This window comes from Stomoxys calcitrans, chromosome 5 (assembly GCF_963082655.1).
Source record: "Stomoxys calcitrans chromosome 5, idStoCalc2.1, whole genome shotgun sequence".
Taxonomy (NCBI): Eukaryota; Metazoa; Arthropoda; class Insecta; order Diptera; family Muscidae; genus Stomoxys; species Stomoxys calcitrans.
This window is the reverse complement of record NC_081556.1, coordinates 124,446,986-124,467,692: the sequence shown is the minus strand read 5'-3', so window position 1 is coordinate 124,467,692 and position 20,707 is coordinate 124,446,986. Positions and strand designations below refer to the sequence as shown.

Below are 20,707 nucleotides of genomic sequence, written 5' to 3'. Positions count from 1 at the left end.
GATGATTGATAGAACGGTTTACATGAGAGCTATATCAAGTTATTTACCGATTCGGACCGTACTTGGCTCAGTTATTGGAAGTTATAAGAGAACTCTATGTGCAAAATTTCAGCCAAAAATTGCGGCTGAAAGAAGATGGGGTTATATGGGAACTATATCAGGTTATTAACCGATTTGAACCGTACTTGACACAGTTGTTGGGAGTCATAACAGAACACCATGTTTAAAATTTCAGTCAAATCGGATGAAAATTGCGACTTACAGGGGCTCAAAAAATCAAATCGGTTTATACGGGATCTATATCAGATTATACACAGATTTAAACCGTACTTGGTTGGTACAGTTGTTGGAAGTCAAAATAGAACACTATGTGCACATTTCAGCCAAATTGGACAAAAATTGCGGCTTCCAAAGGCTTAGGAAGTTAAATCGGGAGATCGGTTTTTATGGGAACTATATACTTGAGTCCGTTGTTGGGAGTCATAACAGAATTTTATGTGCAAAATTTCAGCCAAATCTGATGAAAATTGAGGTTTCCAGGGGCTCAAGAAGTCAAATCGGGAGAACGGTTTATATGGGAGCTATATCAGGTTACAGACCCATTAAGACCCTACTTGCCACAGTTGCTGGAAGTCATAACAGAATATTATGTGCAAAATTTCAGCCGAATCGGATGAAAATTGAGGCTTCCAGGGGCTCAAGGAGTCAAATCGGAGATCGGTTATATGAAAGCTATATCAGGCTCTTGACTGATTTGGACCGTACATGACACTGTCGTTAAAAATCATAACAGAACACTATGTGCAAAATTTCAGCCAAATCGGACAAAAATTGTGGCTTCTATGGGCTCAAGAAGTCAAATCGGGAGATCGGTTTATATGGGAGTTATATCCAAATCTGAACCGATATGGCCTATTTGCAATCTCCAACGACCTACATCAATATATAGTATCTAAGTAAGTATCTGTGCAAAATTTAAAGTGTCTAGCTCTACGCGTTTGACCTCTATCGTGATTTCGATCGACGGACGGACATGGCTAGATCGACTCATAACTTCGAGACGATTAATAATATATACACTTTATGGGGTTCTAGATCAATATTTCGATGTGTTTTTCGGTATGACTCCCAGTATATCCCTATCCTAAGGTGGTGGCTATAAAAAGTTCAGATTCAGTTAAAAAAATTATGAAATCAATTAATTTTTTAATTGAAAATCACAAAAATGTCAATCGCGATCGTAATTGAAAAAAGTTCAAATTTAATAAAAAAAAATGATTGAATCAAATAATTTTTTAACTGAAAATTGCCTAAATTTCAATTACGATCGTAATTGAAAAATAAATCCGGATTCAATTAAAAAATGATTGATTCAATTAATTTTTTATTGAAAAAAAAAATTTTTTATATTTATTTCTCTCTTATTTTAGCCTAATATTTGGTGTGACAACCATGAAAATATTTCCCACTACCCTTTTTGGTCAGGGTGGCCATCGTGGCGCAGAGGTTAGCAATTTCGCCTTTTGCCGCCATGTTCGAATCCTAGCGGGAACATTCGAAAAAATGTTTGCGTTGGATATCTCTTCGAAATATTGACATTTGTGAGGTACTGCGCCATTTAAAAAATGGTATGGCAGCTACATATGTGAAAACTTTGACCAAAAGAAGTGAGGGCGCGCTTACGGATTCGGTTATAAAAAGGAGGTTCTTATCATTGAGCTTGAAGTGGAATCGCTTAGCACTCTCTGATATGTGAGAAGTTTGTACCCTGTTGGTAAATGGAATGTTTGTGGGAAAATTTTAAATTTGCTTATTGGACATTGAATTGTGTAGTCATGTTGAAAACGAAGATCCCGAAGCTTTCTGACACAGTTGTGACAGCAGCTACTCCGATTTTGAAATTCTAATCAAGGCTTTAATAGTAACTGGCTAGATTTTTTTTATATATTCAACTTTTGTCTTTTTTGGTTTCAATACATCCATGTTTTTCCTTTTTAACTATTTCATTCAAACTTACTCACGTGAAATCAACAATCTATGTAGCCTGGATTGTCTTAATCAAAAAGCGCTTACCTGAAAATAAAGAAAATAAGTATTTAAAAACTTAGTTAAAAACATTAAAAATATTTGCCAAATAACAAATAAGCATGAATTTTTATTCATATTTAGAGTTTTTTTTTTCCTTTTTATTGGATTCGTATTCTATGGACAACATAAAAAGCTACGACAAAAAAAAAACAAAGCCAGTTGACAGCAAAGGTTAGTACTAGTCTGAGTCTAGTCTACTCTAGGATAAAACAATTTGAATAGAATTATGTTGCTGATACTTGTGACGCATTACGTCAAAATAACAGTACAACTGCTCAAATATAACAATGACTTAGCAAGAACCTATAACTTGCCAGCTATGCTCTTAAAAACCAGATGCTACATGATAAGCCGTATGTATCAGCTCCCACTAATTGCTTATGAAATATCGAGCCCGATGTAAGTAAATACCGCCTGATGTAAGCTATATATTTGATATTGATAGAGCAGTAGTTTGCGTTACCTCTCAAAATAATGGCGTTTTTTTTGGGTTGACATCACTGGTTTATATTTGTGTCCCCAAGTCATCTGTCAACGTGAAAAGTGTTCAGTATACTCTGCCATTTCATTATGGAGAAACTCACAAACGAGAAACGACTACAAATCGTTGAGATGACCAAAATTTAACTCTGTGACAAATGTCGATGGAAATCCACTGTTTTATCGAAAAATTGTGTTCTGTGGTTTGGCTCATTTCTGACAAAATGGATACGTAAACAAGCAAAATTGTCGCGTCTGGAGTTAAGAACAGCCATAATTCGGACATGATATACCGATGCATCACAAATAACAATTTCCTGTGGCTTATGGGCTGTTTGACATAGCAACATTTCAATGAAATGATTTTTAACATGTAAAAGCGTGCTAAGTTCGGCCGGTAGCTTACACCATGGATCGCATTTGTCATTTTCTCGGCTCGATATCTCTTTATAGGGAAACAAATGATAATGGATAAGAATTGCTATGCTGTTAGACTTTTACAAAGTTATAAACTGATTGGGGCCCTAATCAGCTTGGCTGTTGGATACCAAAGTGAAAGTCATTGTCCGAAATTTCAGCAAACTCGGATAAAAATTGCGCCCTTTATAGGATCAAGAAGTATAATCGGGACCATACTTGGCACAGTTGTTGAATGTTAAAACAAAACACTTCATACAAAATTTCAGCTTAATCCTGTAATAATTGCCCTCCCTCCAGCGTCTTAAGTCTTAAGAGTTCAAGATCCGAGATCGGTTCATATGGAAGCTATATCAGGTTCTGAACCGATGTATATCGTACTTGACAAAGTTGTTGGAAGGTAAAAGCCAAATAGGGTAATAATTGCGCCCTCTAACGGCTTAAGAAGTCAAGATCCGAGATCGGTTTTTATGGGAGCTATATAAGGTAGTGAACCGATTTAGACCATACCAGGATAATAATTGCGCCCACTACAGGCTCAAGACCGGAGCCCTCTACAGGCTCAAGAAGCCAAGACCGGAGATCGATTGATATGGCAGCTATATATGGATATGAACAGATTTAGAGCATACTTAGTACAGTTGTTGGAAGTCAAAATCGGATAAGAATTGCGCCATCCAGAGGCTCAAGAAGTCAAGATCTGCGATCGGTTTGTACGGCATTTATATGAAAGCATGGACCCATATGCCCCATTTACAATCCCAACTGACCTAAACTAGTAGGAAATATTTGTGTAAAATTTCAAGCGCCCAGCTTTATTCGTTCTTTACTAATTCGACAACAAACAAAATTCCGAATATATATACTTTGTTGGGTTTCAGGTCTGTATTTCGATGAGTTGTAAACTGAATGACGATGGACCGGGTCCTTAGAGACTGGATAAACCATATGCTAAGGAACAGATGCATACATTGTGGGTCCCATGACATAAATATAAGGGAGAAGATGGCACAGGGCGCGCCACGCATTTTATGGCCACATCCATAAATAACCTATTATGGATGCTGATTTAGGCGAGTTTTGAATATGTCTGCTATGCAGACGGTGTTGAAATTTGAAATAATGAAATCTGCTGCTAACAGCGAAACGGCTGGTAGGACGACGAAAATCCTATGAATAAGTCCGGATCATAAGAGGACGATGTTATTACTGAAGTAAGAGGCAATCGGTATAGCTTTCGATATCATAAGGGGATACATAGGATAAGGGGCGTACCTAAACCTAAATGTACAAATGTTTTCTCTAAAAACAAATACTAATTAAAAAAAACTTTATTTCATTTTTTTCTTTAAACTGTTGCTTATTCCCTATAGACTCAAAAACGGCTGAACCGATTACCTTAAAATTTTCACAGATTACGTAAGTTTGTCTGGAAGGAAACATAGTCGGCTATATAATTTTTAAATATCGGATGGAGGCGGTCTCTCCCCCTTACCCCAACAACGCCATCGAAAACCAAAAGTGGACCGATAGGCACAATATGGGTATCAAATGAAAGGTATTAGAGGCTAGAAAGCGAAAATCATATTAAAATTTGGGTCCAAGTACCCAGCGGGTCTCCCCAAATCCAAAAACTCCTCAAAACAGATATATTCGACGTTCATGTCAATATGAAAAGTATTCGACAGTAGATTACAAATATGGCATAAAATGAGGTCCAAGTAATGGGAGGTGGGCCCACCCCCAAATGGGCATATTAGCCGACCATGTCTATATGGTACTCAAATGAAAGGTGTTTGGGAGTAGATTACAAATATGATATTAAAATTTGAGTTCAAGTCTAGGTGGCGCTTTTCCCAAAAGAAAGGTATTTGGGAATGGAGTAAAAATTTACCCAGGAACCGAGAAGGGAACACTTCTCACACATCAATGACAGCTTTTCGATTCAAGTTTAAACTCAATAATAAGGTTTTTTTTTATTGCCGAGTCCATATGCCGTGCGACATCTCTTTGGGAAGATTTTTTTACATGACCATGCATGGCAAATGTCGCCAGCATTAAGAGGGGATCACCACCGCTTTAAATTTTGTCCGATGTTATCGCCAGGATTTGAACGCAGGCGTTCAGCGTTATAGGAGGACATGGGCTACAGGGGCACGAATTCGATATGCACATTCAGGACGAAGTGTCCCAACCCTAAATGATATTTGAGAGTTAAAGAAGGCGCAGCTGAGCGGGCCCGGTTCTGCTAGTAGGTCCCATATAAACCGATCTTCCGATTTGGCTTCCTGAGCCTTTACAAGCCGCAATTTTTGTCCGTTTTGGCATATAGTGTTCTGTTACAACTTCCATTAACTATGCCAAATGCGGTCCCAATCACTCTATAACCTCATATAGCTCTAATGTAAACCTGTCTCTCGATCATCCTTGTTCGGTTCCTAAGAGCTTTAAATTTTGCTGGTTTGGCAGAAGTTTGGTATGTAGAATAATATTATGCCCTTCAACAAAATAAGTTTGTATACATTTTTAGTAGAATCCATGGTGGTGGGTTCCCAAGATTCGGCCCGGCTGAACTTAGCACTCTTTTACTTTTTTTACTAAATATTTTTTTTATAATTTTTCTTCGAAATCATTTAGATCACTTTTGTGCTATTAAAATCTACTTCATGTGCATGTGTGTGTGTGTGTGTGTATAAATTTTGTATCCCATAGATATGTATTTAATTTTGCGCATAAAATTGCGCACAAGTTGTATAAAACGATTAAATGAAAGAATTCATTTACATGCCCGTGTCCAAGTGGTACAGAGTATATACATTTGCATGTAAGTATAAAAATGTAATAAATGTACATTGAAAATATCTCTGGATATCGTGTTCGCCTATTTACTACACATTTTTACGAATTTCTTTTGAATGTTGCTCACACTGGCACACAACGAAGCTACAAATTTCTAAAATTAAAAGTGTGACGTTCGTTAATGTGTATTTGTATGCCATAATATTTTACGAAATCATGTGTTTCCCCTTTCAAAACAAAAAAACCAACCATAATAAACGAAAATGTTAACAAAGCTGTAAATATCTATACAGCTCTCTATTCCAACGGGCAATCAATCAAAATGTCATCTTATCAATGGTATATGAAAAAAACTGTGTTAATACATTTTCGAAATGATTCGGGTTAATATTAATTATGGCAAATAGTTAAAATATACAACTAACAAGTATAAATTATAAAATTAAAAAAAAAATAACAACCAAAAAAACCATTTTTATTCGACAGTTACACGAACAGATAATCAACTTTAATTTATCAGCAGCTTTAAGCAGCTTTATGACCCAAATGTAACATTTGCCAATATCAAAAAAAGAAGGAATAACAAAAGGTTGCTGAAAAGAAAATTGAGTAAAATTGAGAAATTAACAAATTATGAGTAAAAAAATCTCCCTTACAACAGAGACAAAAAAAGTCATCCTAAATAAGACAAGTAAAAAGGCATTAAGTTCGGCAGGGTCGAACTTTGGATACCCACCACCTAGGGTATATATGTAAACCCCCTTTCGTCACAATCCGGTGAAAGTTGGACAACTTAAGCACCCAAATTTGGCACGGACATTGAGTGGTCTTATATATATGACACTATTCAATTTTGTATAACAAAATATTGGTCTTTTTGCCAGATATATCCAGTTATAAACCGATCTGAACCATATTAAGGTCGCATATCAGGAGGCTTGGAAAAACTCACTGTTTAAAATGTCAGCGAAATCGGGTAGTAAATAAAGCATTTATGGGCTTCAGTGCCCTTATCGGCAGATCGGTCTATATGGCAGCTATATCTAAATATAGTCCAATCTGAACCATATTTAGGCCAGATGTCGGGAGGCATAAAATAACCCACTGATCCAAATTTCAGCGAAATCGGATAAAAAATAAAGCTTTTATGGCCTTCAGACCCTTTATCGGGAGATCGGTCTATATGGCAGCTATATCTAAATATAGTACAATCTGAACCATATTAAGGTCGGGTGTCAGGAGGCTGTAAATAACCACTGTTACAAATTTCAGCGAAATCGGGTAATAAATAAAGCATTTTTGGGCTTTAGTCCCCTTAACGGCAGATCGGTCTATATGGCAGCTATATCTAAACATAGTCCGATCAGAACCATATTTAGGTCAGATGTTGTGAGGCTTAAAATAACCCACTGTTGCAAATTTCAGCGAAATCGGGTAATAAATAAAGCTTTTATGGTCTTCAGACCCTTAATCGGGAGATCGGTCTATATGGCAGCTATATCTAAACATAGTCCGATCAGAACCATATTTAGATAAGATGTTGGGAGGCCTTAACCTACTCTCTGTTCCAAATTTCAGGGAAATCGGGTAAAAAATAAGCTTTTATGGTCTTTAAACCCTTTGTCGGGAGATCGGTCTATATGGCAGCTATATCTAAATACAGTCCGATCTGAACCATATTTGGGTCATATCGGAAAGCCTTAAATTAATCACTGTTCCAAATTTCAACGAAATCGGGTAATAAATAAAGCTTTTATGGGCTTCAGACCCTTTATCGGGAGATTGGTCTTACATGGCAGCTATATCCAAATACAGTCCAATCTGAAACATATTTTGGTCAGATGTCGGGAGGTCTATATAGCAGCTATATCCAAATATGGTCCGATTTGGCCCGTTCACGAACTTAACCAGCGTGCATCAAAAAGACGCATCTGTGCCAAATTTCGATTCAATATCTCAATTTTTTAAGGCTCTAGAGTGATTACAACAGACGAACGGACAGACACACGGACATCGTGGAACCGCCTTAGAATTTTACGATGATCCGAAATATATATGCTTTGTAGGGTCGAAAATTGATATTTAGATGTGTTGCAAACAGAATGACTAAATGAATATACCCCCTATCCTACGGTGGTGGTTATCAAAACGTAAAATGAATATAAAATGACCCACAAAATATTTTGAAATGGGTCATACTTTTATTAGTCTACTTTCCAACGATAACAAAGAACTGATATGGATGATTGGTCATCGTAATTCGAACCTTAAAACAATCTTTAGCCTTTTCTGCTTTTATAAGATAAAGAGTAATCGAAAATAATGACAAGCCGGTGTTTGACTTTAACAAATTTAAGATTTTAGTGAAAATTTTGACAAAAAAAAACAACATTTGAGAAAGAAAATTTCCAAAGACAAATTTGAACGAAATTTTCTGTAAAGACAAGATTTTTATAAAATTTTCTCTAAAGTCAACATTTAAACGAAATTTTCTATTTAAACATTTTTTTCTAGGACCTAACATTAATAAAAATTCTTTAAGAAAAATGTTGATTGTTTCCTTTTGAGACAAATTTTTAATGACATTTTCTTAAAAATCAAATTTTTTTTTTTATAAAAATTTTGATAATATTTTCCTTCGGACAAAATTTCAATAAAATTTTTTATAGAGATAAAATTTGTATGAAGTTTTCTCTAAACAAAATTTCCTTAAAGACAGAATGTTAATGACTCTCTCGCTAAAGATCAAAATCTAAAGAAATTTTGAATAGGACAGCATTTAAGTGAAATGTTTGGGAATCATAACAGGACGCATAGGACTACGAGCTCACTTATGCAAAATCCCTGCTGTAAAACTAAAACCCTTTGAATACCAATAAAGATAGCAAATTTTGCCGAAAACAATGAAATTTTTTAAATTCTGGGGGGCTAAAACTTTTGTTGGGGGTGCTTAGCCCACCCCCCAGAGGGCTTTCTACGCTTATGCTAGAGACCAAATTTTATTAAAATTTACTCTAAAGGCAAACTTTAATGAAGTTTTCTTCAATAAAAAAATCCCACTGAAAATTTTTCTAAGAAAAAATTTTCTTAAAAAAATGTCTATCAAATTTTTTCGAAAAATTTCGAAAAAATGTATACTTAAAAAGTTTTGATAAAAATTTCGATAAATACTTTCTAAAAAATTGGATAAATGTTTCTTAAAAAATTTTAATAAATTTTCCTCAAAAAATTTTAACACATTTTTCTAAAAAAATTGGTTAATATTTCTTAAAAAATTCGAAAAAATTTTCAAAAAAAATTTTTTTTCATAACATATTTCTTCGAAATGTAAAATTTTAAGTAAAAATTATTTATATACCATCCTCCATAGGACGGGGTTATACAAGATTCTTAAAAAATTTCGATAAATTATTTTTAAAAAATTTCGATATTTTTTTTCTTTAAATTTCGATATTTTTTTTTTTTTTCTAAATTTCGATATTTTTTTTTAAAATTTCGATAATTTTTTTTTTAAATTTCGATAAATTTTTTTTTAAAAAATTTCGATAAATTTTTTTTAAAAAATGTCAATGTATTTTTTTTCAAAAATTTCAATAAATTTTTCTTCAAAAATGTCAATAAATTTTTCATCAAAAATTTCAATAAATTTCGATATATTTTTTCTTAAAAAATTTCGTTAAATTTTTTGTAAAACAATTTCGATAATTTTTCTGTAAAAAAATTTCGATAAATTTTTTTTTAAAAATTTCGTTAAATTTTTTGTAAAACAATTTCGATAATTTTTCTGTAAAAAAATTTCGATAAATTTTTTTTAAAAAATTTCGTTAAATTTTTTGTAAAACAATTTCGATAATTTTTTTGTAAAAAAATTTCGATAAATTTTTGTTAAAAAATTTCGATAAATTTTTTGTAAAAAAATTTCGATAAATTTTTTGTAAAAAAATTTCGATAAATTTTTTCATAAAAAATTTCGATAAATTTTTTCTCAAAAAATTTCGATAAACTTTTTCTTAATAAATTTCGATATAGTTTTTCTTAAACAATTTCGATAAATTGACATACTAAGTCGATTTAGCCGTCCGTCCGTCTGTCTGTCGAAAGCACGCTAACTTTGAAGGAATAAAGCTAGGCGCTTGAAATTTTGCACAAATACTTCCTATTAGTGTAGGTCGGTTGGGATTGTAAATGGGCTATATCGGCCCACGTTTTGATATAGCTGCCATATAAACCGATCTGGGGATTTTGACTCCTTGAGCGTCTAGAATGCGCAATTCCTATCCGATTTGGCTAAAATTTTGCACGAAATGTTTTGTTATGACTTCCAAACACTTTGTGTTAAGAATAGTTCAAATCGGTCCATGACCTGATATAGCTGCCATATAAACCGATCTGGGGTCCTGACTTCTTGAGCCACTAGAGGACGCAATTATTATCCGATTTGGCTGAAATTTCGCATGAGGTGTTTTGTTATGACTTTCAACAATTGTGCGAAGAATAGTTCAAATCGGTCCATAACTTGATATAGCTGTCATATAAACCGATCTGGGATCTTGACTTCTTGAGCCACTAGAGGAAGTCGTGTAGAAAATAAGTCTATCACAACAAAAGAAACACTTTTAGGAACTTCGTCTGTGGCAAAGCATGGTTGTTTTAAGTGAAAATTGGAAATATGGTTTGTTGCATAAAGAGATGATTTGTTTGGTTTGTTAATATCTTGTGTCTCTTCCATCGCGATCGTGTGCGGATATAAACTGGGAAAGTGACATTTTGTAGAATTTTTACTTAAGGTTGAACAAATTTTTGTATTTACAAAACCACAAACAAAAAAACTTGTACCAGATGGCGTTAGGGTGGTGGCAACACAATGACAATATTCTGCGCCATAAATATCCATTCTTTGAATTCGTCATAAATTCTTGCAATGTTTTTTATTTTTAAGGATATTTTAATTTTTTTTTCATTTTCAAGTTTTTTGCCTGCTAGAGCGAAGGTCATTAAATTTTAAAATTTTCGTTTGTTTCTCTTTCATGACGAGCTCATTGAGCGGAGATTTTTCTTTGCAAATGGAAAAGGAAAGCCAGAGATCGCAACATACACCAACCACTATGGGACGCGTTTCGTAATTTGGTTTAGAATTACTCATCTCCCATATTAGGTGTGAAGGCTTCAAAGGCCGTACTTTGGTATGTTGTACTTATACCGAATTTATTGCGAAAAAAACCTCTATGATATAAACACAACATTAACCACGCTCGACAACCCTGTCTATTAGCTGTAGTTTTCCCAATGCATGAGTTCTTGTGTAATGGCAGATTTTTTGTCTGCACAAATTACACAACTTCCACGGTATACACATGATTCTGTTCATCTGTTGGAAGTTGTATTGATGGCTTCGAATGCAAGACAATGACAACGGCTCTCGCTGTTGCTCCTTGTATCCAGGTTGTTTTATTTATATTCGCTATAACTTTTTAACTCACATTTTATTTCGAGTGAATTTTTTATGCTCACTTTTACTTTCTATTGTGGTAGTGAGTTCATAGAGCAGGCACACTTATTGAAAACAAAAACAAAAGACAATTAAAAAAGAAAATAGTTTGCATTTCAATCTTATGCCAATAATTGTTTTAGTTTCCTTTTCATGATTTCTTTTATAATTTTCTTCAATTCTACTTTAGCAAAGATTTTCTATTCAATTCAATTTAATTGTTATGTAGACTATGTAACAAACTATGGACGTGTGCTACAGGCTGGTTGCTGAAAGCCAATACGAAACTTAAATAAAAAAAGAAGGCACAAACCCAAAATTTCACTGAAATTTTGTCTTTAGGAAAAATTTCACTGCAAATTTTCCTTTATGGTAAATTTCACTGAAATATTTCCTTTATGGCAATTTTAATCCTAAGCGGACGAACTTGCGACATGTAAGTTAAGTTTTCAGGTCCAGGCCCGAAGGACAACGAATGATAGATGGTCACAAAGAGGGGGCTGTGAGCATTCCAAAACTATGTGGCCTAATCTAGATTTGAAGAGGTCTACCGCTTTGCTGTCATTGGCTAGAACAGACGTCTCAGTCATTGTGTCCGTCATGACAGATCACTGTCTAATCAGAATACATGCTGACAGACTGAAGGTTGTCAGTAACGACTTTTGCAGAAGCTGTGAGGTCATCGAAGAAGAAGAGACTATAGAACACCTTCTGTGTGTGTGTGTCGCACTAGCAGTCAGAAGGAGCTTCGCATTAGGTTATCAATTCTTTGAGAACTTGCCTGATTTAGCGCAAGTTATTGGGCTTTTTAAAGCGATCTGGATGGTTCAACGGTGGAAACTAGAAGGTATCTTCCTCCGCCTGTTCCTGTGGTATCACAATGGACGAAAATGTCCAAGTGAGTCTGATAGCAGATTGCCACTTTAACCTAACCTAATCATTTCTTTGGGAAATTTTTCACTGACATTTTATTTTTAGGGAAGACTGGGAGCTTTGTCATTTGAGAAAATTTCACTTAAATCTTATCATTGGAGGACATTTTTTTTGAAATTTTTTCTGCACGGAAAATTTCACTAAAAATTTTATTGCAATTTAATCCTTTGGGAAAATTTAAGTGAAATTTGCCTTTGTCTGTAGACAAAATCCTACTAAAATTGTGTCTATAAAGAAAATTTAATTGAAATTTAATCTGCAGGGAAAATTTTATGAAATTTTGTCTTTAGGGAAAATTTCACTGAAATTTCGTCTTTAGGGAAAATTTCACTGAAATTTTGTCTTTAGGGAAAATTTCGCTGAAATTCACTAAAATTTTGTCTTAAGGGAAAATTTCACTAAAATTTTGTCTTTAGGGTAAAAATCACTAAAATGTTGTCTTTAAGAAAGATTTCAATGAAATTTTGTCTTTAGTGAAAATTTCACTGAAATTTTGTCTTTAGGGAAAATTTGGCTGAAATTTTGTCTTTAGGGAAAATTTGGCTGAAATTTTGTCTTTAGGGAAAATTTCGCTGAAATTTTGTCTTTAGGAAAAATTTCGCTGAAATTTTGTCTTTAGGGAAAATTTCGCTAAAATTTTGTCTTTAGGGTAAAAATCACTGAAATGTTGTATTTAAGAAAGATTTCAATGAAATTTTGTCTTTAGGGAAAATTTCACTGAAATTTTGTCTTTAGTGAAAATTTCACTGAAATTTTGTCTTTAGGGAAAATTTCGCTGAAATTTTGTCTTTAGGGAAAATTTTGCTTAAATTATGACTTTAGGGAAAATTTCACTGAAATCTTGCCTTTAGGGAAAATTTCACTGAAATCTTGCCTTTAGGGAAAATTTCACTAAAATTTTGTCTTTAGGGAAAATTTTACTAAAAATTTGTCTTTAGGGAAAATTTCACAGAAATTCTGTCTGTAGGGAAAAATTTCACTGAAATTCTGTCTGTAGGGAAAATTTCACTGAAATTTTGCCTTTAGAGTAAAAATCACTGAAATTTTGTCTTTAGGGAAAATTTCACTGAAATTTTGCATTTAGGGAAAATTTCACTGAAATTTTGTCTTTAGGGAAAATTGCACTGAAATTTCACTGAAATTTTGTCTTTAGGGAAAATTTCACTGAAACTTTGTCTTTAGAGAAAATTTCACTGAAATTTTGTCTTTAGTTTAAGAAGATTTCAATTAAATTCTGTCTTTAGAAAAAATTTCACTGAAATTTTGTCTTTAGGGAAAATTTCATTGAAATTTCACTAAAATGGTGCCCTTAGGGAAAATTGCACTCAATTAATTTAATGGTTTAATTTTTGGGGAAAATTTCATTGAAATTTATTTTTTTTAAGATTTTTACTTAAACTTTTTTTTGAAAGAAAATTTCAAATTTGTTTGTTTCTCAATAACTGCTTAAAACCAACCCTAACCTACTTGTATTTACCTTTTCTTTGAACTCCGATTTTATTTTCTTTTTAGATCATTTTTCTGTTGTTGTTGTTTTTTGTTGCCTTATTGTTTTTGCTGTTCTTATATTTATTTTTGTTACTGCTACAGCAGCTTTGGATATTTTGCAGTTGTTGTTGTTTTCCGTTTCTTCTGGTCTTGGCGTTTATTGTTGTTGTATTTTTTTTTTTTTTTTTTTTGCTACATACCCTGTCTTTTGAGTTAAGCTATATTTACTCTCGCTTATCATTTGGTCGGTCTGGGCCGTTGTTTGGTTCATTGTACCCAAGTTCATTACTCAGCCAGAATCAGAGTCAGCAGCCAGCCAGCCTAGTCTATTTTCCAACATTTTAATGGTGGTTGGTGGCATCGTTACTGGCAGACTGACTGAATGTATGGATGAAGGGTATGGACTTGTTGTTGATTTTTTTTTTAGAAATAATGCGTGTTAAATACAAAGGCAATATACTAGATGCCTATGCATAAGGTGTAAAGAAAACAGGCATAGCATTTTGAAGGCCTTTAGAAAGCTTAAATACGGCGTTGAGCCAATACACCCGAAAACTCTATTACTCAAAGGAAAGTTAGTATGGAGCAGCCATGTCCAAAAGTGAAAATATTACTGTATGTGTGCATTACTCTCTCTTTATGTATTTTTAATTCTCTCAGTATCTAAAAAATCAGTTTTTGGACTGAATGATTAGATTGCAAAAGTAAACATAAAATTAGAAATTTTAAATACTTTTTCATATCTTCGAAGCGTTTAATCAACAAAACTCATTGTTTTTAAAATAGAAACAGAAAAACGATGCGTATACCCCGGCACATGTTCATTCGTTGCTGTCTAAACAACGACTAAAACAAAGAGAATAAGACAAAATGTATGACTTGCCATCAACGCTACCGTAAGGGGCTGGGCATCGCTGGTGTAGAGTTATTTAATTGTAGTCGTTTTAGCAAGTTCAACAAACCTTTTGTAAAGTGGTTTACTGTTATACAGCAATATGGTTGTATATTTTCTGGCTCAAATATGTAAAAAATAACAATTTGCATTAAAATCGGATGCGCTGTGTCTTATTCATCATAAGCAATATTTTTTGTAATTTATTTTTATTTTTTTTTTTTACATTTTCATGCCAGAACCATATTGCCGTATAACAGTATAACACATTGTAATAAAGGTAACTAAACGTTCTAAAATTACTATAACTAGATAAATCTCACTTCACTCTCTTCTTAATTACATATTACTGAATTACATATTACTGAATAATGTGACTTCATTGCCTTAACCAAGTTTTCTCCTAACCAGGTCCTAACCAAGTCCTAACCAGGCAATATCCCTGAAAAATAAAGCCATATTTTCAAAAATTGGAATTTGACTATACTGGTATTATGCTCGATTTCCACGAAAATTTCTTCGTGATTACTTTTTCTGGATAATAGATTTTGAAGCAAAAATACTTGCTGGTTTCATTCAGTAGGACATTGCCCCATAATGGCTGGTACTATGTTCGTTTTTCAAAATATATTATCTAAAAACAAGTAATCATGAAAAAAATTCGCGAAAAACGTATAAAGTACCAGCCTTAAAATAAAAAAAACTGCATCTTTTCCTTCTAAATTCTAAACCTTAACGAACCTAACTCAAAGTGTTATACTGCTATACTATGTATCAAAGTGTTATAATATGACACACTTTTTTACTATGGTGACTATGGTGACTATGGCAACCCGTTTTGTTTGTTTGTCAAACATACAAAAATGTCTGTACGAAAAATTTTTGTGAAATGTCATCTTAAGAGAAACTTTCACTAAAATTTTGTCTTTTGAGCAAATCGCACTGGAAATTTGTCTCTGGGGAAAATTTTACAGAATTTTTTTCTTTAGGGAAATTTTACTCAAATTTTGTAGTTGGGTACAAATTCGCTGAAATTTCGTCTTGAGGGAGCATTTCACTGAAATTTTGTCTTTAATGAAAATTTCACTGAAATTTTGCTTTTGGTCCAAATCGCAATAAAATTTTGTGCTTAGGGAAATCACACTGATATTTTCTTTTCAGAAAACTTCAGTGAAATTTTGTCTTGAGGAAATTTTTACTTAAATGTTGTCTTTAAGATGGGTTTTAAGTTCCTGTTTCACAGTGGAATTTTTCCCTAAAGACAAAATTTTAGTAAAAATTTCCCCAAAGACAAAATTTCAGTAAAAATTTCACCAATGACAAAATTTCAAAAAAAAAAAAAAATTCTTAAAAAAAGAATAGAAACATTTTCACTAAAATTTTATTTTTATCGAAAATTTTATTGAAATTTTATTTTTTGGGAAAATTTCACTGAAATTTAGTCGATGCAAAATTCCACTGAAATTTTGTTTTTAAGAAAAATTTTACTCAAATTTTGTATTTAGGGATATTTTTACTGCAATTTGATTAAAGAAAATTTCACTTCCTTTAAAAAAAATTTTGATGATATTTTCCTCAACGACAAAGTTTCAATCAAAATTTTTCTAAAGACAAAATTTGAGTTTAATTTTACTTAACGACAAAATTTTAGTGAAATGTTCTTTAAAGACAAAATTTGAGTTTAATTCTCCCTAGGGCAAACTTTCAGTAAAATTTTTCCTAAAGACAAAATTTCAGTAAAAATTTCTCTAAGGCCAATATTACAGTGATATTTTTCTAAAAGACAACATTTCAGTAAAATTTTCTATGGATATTAAATTTTAGAAAATTTTTACCTAAGATCAAATTTTAGTGAAATTTTCCATGAATACTAAAATTTAATAAAACTTTTCCTGAAGACAAAATTTTAGTGAAATGTTCCCTAAAACAAAATTTCCGTAATATAATCCCTAAAGGCAAAATATTAGTGAAAATTTCTTTATAGACAAACTTTCAGTAAGTTTCCCTAAAGACAAAATTTCAGCAAAATTTTCCCTAAAAAGAAACATTCAGCAAAATATTCCCTAAGGACAAACTTCAGCGAAATTTTTGCTAAATACTAAATTTTAGTGTAATTTTAGTAAAATTTTCCCTAAAGACAAAATTTCAGTTAAATTATCCCTTAAGACAAAATTTCAGTAAAATTTTCCCTAAACATAAACTTTGAGTGAAATTTTCCCTAAAGACAAAATTTCAGTGAATTTTTCCCTAAAGACAAAATTTCAGTGAAATTTTCCCTAAAGACAAAATTTCAGTGAAATTTTCCCTAAAGACAAAATTTCAGTGAAATTTTCCCAAAAGACAAAATTTCAGTGAAATTTTCCCTAAAGACAAAATTTCAGTGAAATTTTCACTAAAGACAAAATTTCAGTGAAATTTTCCTCTCAAGACAAAATTTAAGTGAAATTTTCCTCTCAAGACAAACTTTCAGCGAAATTTCCCCTAAAGACAAAATTTCAGTGAAATTTTCCCTAAAGACAAAATTTCAGTGAAATTTTCCCTAAAGATAAAATTTCAGTGAAATTTTCCCTAAAGATAAAATTTCAGTGAAATTTTCCCTAAAGGCAAAATTTCAGTGAAATTTTCCCTAAAGATAAAATTTCAGTGAAATTTTCCCTTAATACAAAATTTCAGTTAAATTATCCCTTAAGACAAAATTTAAGTGAAATCTTCCCTAAAGAAACACTTTGAGTGAAATTTTCCCTAAAGACAAAATTTCAGCGAAATTATCCCTAAAGACAAAATTTTGGTAAAATTTTCCCTAAAGACAAAATTTCGGTGAAATTTCCCTTAAAGACAAACATACAGTGAAATTTTCCTCTAAAGACAAACTTTCAGTGAATTTTTCCTCTCAAGACAAACTTTCAGCGAAATTTCCCCTATGGACAAAATTTCAGTGAAATTTTTCCTAAAGACAAAATTTCAGAAAATTTTTCTTCTAAAGACAAACTTTCAGTGCAATTTTCCTCCCAAGACAAACCTTTAGTGAAATTTTCCTCTCCAGACAAAATTTCAGTGAATTTTTCGTAAAGACACAATTTTATTGTATTTTCCCCTAAATACAAAATTTTAGTGCAATTTCCCCTAAACAAAAAATTTCAGTGAAATTTTCCCTATAAACAAAATTGCATTGAAATTTCCCTAAAGTTAAAATTTCAGTAAAATTTTCCCTAAAGGTTTCCTGTTTGACACTGAAATACCCATTTTACGATTACTTTTTTGAAACACTAGAAAAATCTCACTGATAACATAATGCACATTTTGCCCATGAACATTCCACTAAGGAACAGGGGCAAACTTCTCACATATCAATAAGTGCAGTCCAATTCAAGTTTTCAGCTCAATGATAAGGGGCCTCATTTTTATAGCCGAGTCCGAATGGCATGACGCAGTGCGACACCTTTTTCGAGAGAAGTTTTTACACGGCATAGTACCTTACAAATGTTGCCAGCATTAGGACGGGAAAACCACCGCTGAAAAAAATTTTTTAATGGTCTTGCCAGGTTTCGTACCCCGGCGTTTAGCGTCATAGCTGAACATGCTAACCACTGCGCTACGGTGACTTCCAAAAATACCTGATTTTTCTAAAGAAAATATTTCAGTGAAATTTTTTCTGAAGGCAAAATTTCAGTGACTGTTTTTTAACAATCCGCACGATAGTTGGCACTTCCGATGCATGCTCCTACGACTTTTGACAATTCTAAAGAAATTGTATCAATATCGGTTTATATTAGGAGATAGCTCCCATACATATGCATTCGTCGATTTACAATTCTACAACGTTTTGCCCGAAATATTGCACTCTTCACAAATTCTTCCATGAACTTCTAGTGGAAGAATTCTCATAAAAGATCTTCCAATGTTAACGAAAACAATGTCCCAAAGTTTTTTGCAAAAGAAGTTTAGCTGTCGCAAAATTCGTTTATGGCAAAAGAATAACTTTTTGTGTGTAAGTAATTGACTCTATCGTCACTCTTATTCATCGATATCAGCTGTTTTCCTTCTGTAAAATCAGCTGATATCGATGACAACAAATCCAATGCTTGGTTTTACAGTAAGTGTATCAATGTATGTGAATGAGATGAGTTCACCTCGTCTGTTTTGAATGACTAAGTTCTTCAATTTTATCTCACAAATTAGGAAATCTTATGTCTAAAATCTTGCAACCTAAACTCGTACTTCTAAGCGTCACAATGTCTGTGAATGTAGCAAGGACTTCAGTCACCATATCATTGAACTCAGCAGACCTGAAAATGCAAAGCATTTTCATTTTTATCTTATCCCCCTTTAAAGCCAAACCAAACGCAATGACCATTTATTTGTGTTTACTTTCTATGAAAAAAAAAGAGGTGTCGGTGATTTTTTTAAATGCGCAAATAAAAAACCAAACAAATGTAGAAATTAGAATAGAATTAATTTCATTGTTGTTGTTTGTTTTTTACAAAAAAGTTTGTTGCTCAATTGGGCCTGGTGGTAGTGGTGGTCGGTGGCGATGGTGGTGGTGGTGGTTGGTTGTCGACCACGATCGAGAGCTTTGTATTGTACTTTATGGAGGTGAATAACCTCAATTCTCGTTGTAAACATTTTGGCACAGTATTGGAATTCTGTCTGAAGGGGGATCTTGAAGAAGAAGAACAATAACAACAACAAAATGCATTCATTCAAACATTTGAGTGTTTATAAGGAAATCAGAGGTAGAATCAGCAATTTTTTTTATCCGCCATGCACCAAATAAATGAAGGGACCATCAACAGCCAATGTGATTGTTAATGGTGATCTTTTCTTTGTTTGTCCACAAGAAAAAACTCACTATCGTTTTCAATTGAAAATACACTCGAGAAAAATTGAAAGCGGAAGTGGTATAAATTGAACAAATTTGTGGGTAATACGGAATTATTTACAAAAATTATCCAAACCACCATCTGGAATGTTTATGCTTTTTTTCAAATGAAAATATTTAATTTTCTTATCATTACAACACTTTTCTTTATCAACATGATTCAAAGGTTACAAATTCTGTTGACCTCAATGTTGCAAACCACAAAAAAAAAACAATTCCTGTTTTGACTGACTTTGGGGGCTTTCCTAAACGATAACTTTATATCTTATCGTTAGTAGCATACGATATACCTTTTGTTTAGAATAGCCTTTATTAAATTGACTTCTGCTTGTTAAACATTTCCAGTGTTATTGACACCGAGAAGGCAATTGGAATTATTGAAACGTTGTCTTTGTTACCTTTCAGGGTAATATACAGATAGTGAGTGTAGATAGGTGACATTTAGTGATAGTCAATTCAGCAGGTTCAGCAACCTAACTGTTATATTGCTACAAAATTTTAAAATTTCCAAAAATAGAGTATCAAAGAATGAAATTATGATAATGGCTTGTATAGAACGCAACTGGTAGGAATGTATAACACTTTTCGAAGGGTTTTTGAATGCGATTATTGTCAAAAACATTTGAATTTTATATTTTCCCCAGAGTTATCAACGTCGGATGCAACAGTGGTAAGACAGGAAACGGTGAAGCATACCTGGCATCACTTTATCTGCCTTTCGACTCTTCGACACCGCCGCCCAAGTCGGAGCTGCAAAACAGAGAGAAAACGAGGTACTAATAGGGGGCGATGCGCACTCTCATCACATTTCGTGGGGTAGTACCAACACTAATAAGCGGGGCCAAGCCCTAGCAAAGCTCTTGAATACTAACTACCTAATAACACTTAATATTGGTAACACCGCTAGGATTATTAGATGTGACGATATGTTCGGAAAATCTAATCGATGAGGTTCAGGATTGGAGGGCCTTCATGCAACACTGTTTCTCTGACCATCGCTACATTAGGTTTGGAATAGCAAGGCCAGCGCCGAATCCGAAAAGCTTCCGGAGTAAGTTGATATCCATATTTTTGTCAAATTCTTTTTTTTTACGTCACTGTAATCAACACAAATGATGATCGTACGTCAAAACGTTTTGAGTATGATTGTGCTAGAAAAATTTCAAACTTTATAATGGAGATGTCAGAATGAAATTTGGCACCACTTGGAGTTGCCTGGGCCAAAAACTTATATAGCAGCCCT

The 20,707-nt window shown here is 33.1% G+C and overlaps 1 protein-coding gene across 1 annotated transcript in view; it reads right to left on the bottom strand.

Annotated features, from left to right (window-relative positions):
- LOC106091591 (protein Atossa) overlaps positions 1–20,707 on the bottom strand; it is a 125,801-nt gene that overhangs the window by 93,328 nt on the left and 11,766 nt on the right. The gene's annotated exons all lie outside the window — the stretch shown is intronic.